General features: G+C 39.6%; 1 protein-coding gene across 1 annotated transcript in view; it reads left to right on the top strand.

The window, feature by feature from the left end:
• The first annotated feature begins 158 nt into the window (after positions 1 to 158).
• LOC116699064 (uncharacterized) overlaps positions 159 to 5,347 on the top strand; it is a 40,498-nt gene continuing 35,309 nt past the window's right edge. Inside the window, exon 1 of the mRNA XM_032531450.1 lies at positions 159 to 390. The gene's annotated coding sequence lies outside the window, so the exon portion shown is untranslated. The remainder of the gene's footprint in view (positions 391 to 5,347) is intronic.

The raw sequence follows: 5,347 nt of genomic DNA, 5'->3' as shown, positions 1-5,347 counted from the left end.
TGTGTGTGTGTGTGTGTGTGTGTGTGTGTGTGCAAGAGAGAGAGAGAGGGAATATTGTGTATGTCTGTATCCGTTCTATAATAAGTGTGTCTGTGTGAGAGTGTGAGGTTGAACATGTGTGTGTCGCAAATGTCGCTAAGCTGCTGCTTTCTGATTGGTTGCTGCCCACACACACTCAATATGCACCCCGCTGGAACTGAGATATGTGCGTGTAAGACACAAAGAGCGAGAGAGAGAGAGAGAGAGAGAGAGAGAGAGAGAGAGTGGGGGATATAAAGGGGAAAGACAGGAATAATCTAAGGGACCAGAGAACAACTGTGGTATAGGAATGGATACAGAAAATCATTTTGGTTTACATACCAGTGCAACCAGTTAACTTTCTAACAGCAGGTAAGACAACTCTCCTTATGTTTTTAGTGTTTGGCTTGGCTTGAAAAATCTTCATAGGCCAATGAAACACATTGACAAGACTATGAAATAACAACTACTACAGGATATTGTTATGGTTGTCTGTGTGCTTGAAACAATGGAAAAGAGATTCATTCTTTTGTGAAGCTCAACGTTAGTATTATGATACCTGTATGGATTCAACATGTCAGGATAAAAATAACACCACTGTATGATGTGTGGCATAGTGACATACAGCTCAAGTTTGTCTTTACAGACTCATAGTTGACATAATACAGTGCATTGTTTTGTCTGTACATTTTCCATATAATTAACTCACTCTTGTGTGAATGTCACAAATCAAGCACATCCCTTTCTCAATCTTTAATAATAGAGCACTTTTCAAACTCTATGTTACAAAGTGCTTCACAAAAACAATCATAAAAACACCAGGTCTATAAAACAACGATTTGGTGTATTAAAACTTGTACAGTGTTGGTAAGAAGATATATATTTTGTAAAAGAATAAAAGACAGTTCATAAAGTTCAAGCTCAAATAAAATCCGGAAAGGCTCTCTGATTAAAATTATGTATGGGACTTAAATAAGGACCAAAGACTCAGTTGACATGATGAAAAATGGTCCCAAAGCTGACCCTTGGGGAACACCATACCTAACAGAGGCAAATAAAGAGACATAGTTATTCATAGAGACTAAGAACCTCCTATTTGAAAGCTAAAATGAAAAGACTGTAGCAGTGCCTCTGCCTGTCTAACAAGATGCACAAGGTCGTGGAGTACAAGGACTGAGCACATGCCATCAGCAGCAGCCATGAAGAGGTTGTTAGGACCTTAAGGCCGTGACACACCAACCACCGTTGGCAGAAAAGGCAGTCGGACTGACTGCCTCCCCGAGTTGGCCAAAAAAAGTGCCGTCTCAGTGCTGTGATACTTTCAAAAAACAGTTTGAAACTCTTCAAACATATTGTTTTCCAGTGTCTGTATCACATTAAGAGGGCTGGAAGACACTGCCATATGTGTACTGTCGGAGTTAGTGAGATTTGGGATAATGGAAGCTCTGTTTGACTCCACTTTGTCAGTAAAATAAGATTTAAAAAAACTTTCACACTCAGCATCACTTTTAACTGAGGAACAAGGAGGATCTGGATTTACCAGCTGATGGACAGTCTTAAATATAAATCGAAGGTTAAGTTTGTAGGCAGAAATAAGTTCTTAAAAAAGGTTGTGTGCCTGCACCCTTATTCATACTGTTGTAATGTAATAATTGCTCCTTCCTAATATTATAATGTACTTGGTGAGTGGATTATTTCCATCTGCGCTCTGCTTTCTTACATTCTCATTTACAGCTGCAAATATTGTCATTTGCTTTCTTTTTGAGGATTTAGACATAACCTTGAGTGCAATATTGTTCAATGAAGACAAGCAGATTGAATTAAAATGACTGACCAGATCATTTTTTGCGGGCTTTGACTATCAAACAGCGCATGACGCTTTGCCCATTAAGGATGTGAGTACATGACAGGTAATTCACAGTTAAAAACAAAACACTTGTGATCCGATACAGCCATGTCCAGTAAGTCCACAGAAGTAAATACAGGTCCGATGTATGTCCACGGTTATGTGTCTGTCAACGCACATACTGCGTAAAGTTAAAGTTCATTAACATGGATTTTCTAATCACCACAGAGAACAACTCTGTCATAATTTAATGGCTGCATGGAATCAGCTTCAGAATGAACTCCAGTTGAAGGAGGGGGTCTCATTTTATTCTTTTAAATTCTTGTTAAAGGACCTTGCAGAAAGGCAGTCTGTATGTCATTGTTTTTAAATTGATTTAGGTTTTTTTATGATGACATTGTTGTTTGAATATGAGTGAAAGTGTGTTTATGTATTTACATGTAAGTGTCTCTGTCTATTTGAAACGTGCTGCTGCCACTTGCCAGGACACTCTTGTAAAAGAGATTTTTAATCTCAAGGAGTTTTTTTTATCCTGGTTAAATAAAGGTTTGAATGAATGAATGAAAAACAAGACAACACTTCTGGGAGTTCACTTGAAAAACTGCCAGGTGGCTTTAAAGGATGATAAATGACAGCAAATATGATGGGATGGAGACTGCCGAGTTTAACAGTGAGAATTTATCTCAGGGTACTTTATAAACTTTTTCTACAGACACTCACAAGGCCACCACCACAACCACTGACTTTAGTTTTTTTTTAAAGATTTGTTTTGGGCTTTCTTGCCTTTATTTGATAGGACAGCTAGGTGAGAAAGTGGTAAGACATGCAGGAAATCATCACAGGTTGGATTTGAACCCTGGACCTCTGCATTGAGGCATTATCTTGAAGCATATGTGCACCCGCTCTACCTCATAATTTAGAGGACATTGTTCAACAAGCTGGCAGTTATTGTTTTGCGAGCAAGATTCAGTTAAAAACAAAAACAAAATCTAAGTTTGCAGACAAAAAAAATCATTTGAGATCAAAGTATTAGTGTACAGAGATCTCACATTGAAGAGTGTGTTTGTGCTGGGGGTTAAGGTTGATACATTCATTTGAATCTTTATTAAATTATTTTTGTGATTGATTTTTTTTAATATTCAAAAACATTATATAGAAAACTCAATATTCACGAACAGTTACAAACAACACACTGGGACATAGGAACGCGTCCCAGGGCCACACAAACTCAGAGGGGAAAAAGGGGAGGGAGGGAGACAAAACAAGACATGCAGAAACAGACACCCAAACAGACACACACTCACAGAGAGACACAGGATACCAATCACACATGCAAACAAAAGCAAAGGCGACAGGATTGCCTTCAAGGAGTCAGCAATGCTGTGCAGAGTCTCCAAAGTCTTTCCCGGGTCTCCACTCACACGAGCCGTAGAGATTTCCATGTACGGGACATCCAAAAAAGACAGGAACCATGAACGAACAGATAAGTCATGAGGGGGCTTCCAACGGGTTGCAATCATCCTCTATCAGTTGTAAGTCCATCAAACACAGCATGTTTTCGAGCTTTAAAAGGCTGAAAGGCTGACAGGTCATTCATAATCAAAACATTGACAGTAACAGGCACAGTAACATTGATCAAGGCAGACATTTTAGATGGACATTTAATTGGGCAGGAAGTGCATAAAGGGCTGTCAATTATTTTCATGTGATGCATTTTCACGGGGGTGAGATATGTCCCATGTATGAAATTGTAGTGAAGCTGCTGATGGTCTGGATTGCATAAAACATCTGTACATCATGCCAGTCAAGATTGACACTCAGGCACAGATTTGCACTGTCCGTATTTATCAAGCCCAGCTGATGTCTTGTAAAAAATGTCTTTGTCCTTATGTAACTGTATTGTTTTCAGTTGTCGAAATTTATTTTTCTATATCAATGTCTTGTATTAATGTCTGTCTTGACGTGCTGTACCCATGTTTTCTGTTTCTGCAGAACGGGAACCTGCTGAAAACCAGTTTTTAAACTGAGTCAGGCCCGTTTTTATATTGTAATGTAATGTTACTTTTTCTAACTTTCCTGTATAAAAAATATATCAAATGAAATGAAATGAAAGGCCGGGGCAATCGCGCGCCCAGAGCTTAACTCATGCTGAATCCATAGTTTGATAGAATACTATCAATACTTGCGTAGTTTTCCAGGTTGTTCACGTCAGACATGATAAGCCAAGGCTTGCGGTTAGAGATGCTAGCTGATCATGGATAGCAGTTAGCCCATAGTCATGGTCGAACCCTATCTTTTTAATCTGAGATTGAATTTGTGAAAAACGTGCTTTGAGGTAGCTTTTCTGTTTCTCCAGCAATTCCTCTGTGTCTGGCGTCCCTATTGAGCACAAAGTGGTAAAATATCAAAGTTGGAACCATATAAACAACTACATGACAAATTTGGGACAGGAACTACACCTTAAGCCACCATCTCTCTCCAGCCGATCATGTGACTCCCCTCTTTACTAAATTAAGATTTTTATGAGGGATGCACATGTTTTGGTTGACAAACCTATGCGTTATGACTACAGGAACATCAGAACTAGGTAAAACAGCACTGGGAAGAGTTGGCTTCACACACACGTGGGTGGAGCTATTGAGTTATAAGGAGCCGGTCTGTGGTAGTGAAGAAGAGTTACATTCAGAGACTGGTGGTGTGTCCATAGGTGCTTCTGATGTCCAGTAAATTGCCGCCTTGACTCCTCCACTTGCCCCCCCCCCCCTCTAAATTATGGAGTGGAGAGAGGAATCGAGGAAATGTGTTTTAGAGGGATGAGAAGCCCTTTCCTCTGAAGATGGCATGAATATGTCAACTATTTGGGCATTTAGCAACTTCTTAAGCTGCACGGCTTCTGGGAAAGCTGTTTTTGTGTTCTTGGCTAGCCTGCTAACCCCGCTTTACCCTCACCATATTGTTAACAGAGAACAAGCCGAATAAAGCGTTCGCTCGTGGCGATCGTGTGCTTTGTGTGTGTAAAGTGTCAAGTTAATTTGATGCGGCTAGCTCTCTGCCTCATAGCATTAGTACTCCACATTTGTTTGTCTGTTCTTGCTAAACCTCAGCTCATACAGTGCCATGTTATTAACATAGAAATGGCTGCCGCTCTGACCTTTCTGCTTTGTTGACTTGAATGGAAATGGCCTTTCTATCCATTTTATTTCTATGGTAATACAGCTCAAATTGACTGATTACTTTTGCCATATTCATGCATGACATCCTTGTGTTATGTACATCCAACTACCAATTTTCACAAGAAATTTTACAAAGCTTGCATAACATAACAAATTAATATATGATATCTACAGTACATCAGAAAAGGCTATGTAACTGATTATTTCTCTTAACCCAAGGGGTACATTCAGTTGCCCCATGGTTTGATTGAGTGATCTGTGAGTGTGGAATAGAGGGAACACTCTGTGTGTTTGTGTGTGTGTGTGTGTG

This window comes from Etheostoma spectabile, chromosome 12 (assembly GCF_008692095.1).
Source record: "Etheostoma spectabile isolate EspeVRDwgs_2016 chromosome 12, UIUC_Espe_1.0, whole genome shotgun sequence".
Classification (NCBI taxonomy): domain Eukaryota; kingdom Metazoa; phylum Chordata; class Actinopteri; order Perciformes; family Percidae; genus Etheostoma; species Etheostoma spectabile.
Note: the sequence above shows the minus strand (reverse complement) of the source record. Positions and strands in the feature narration are given on the sequence as shown.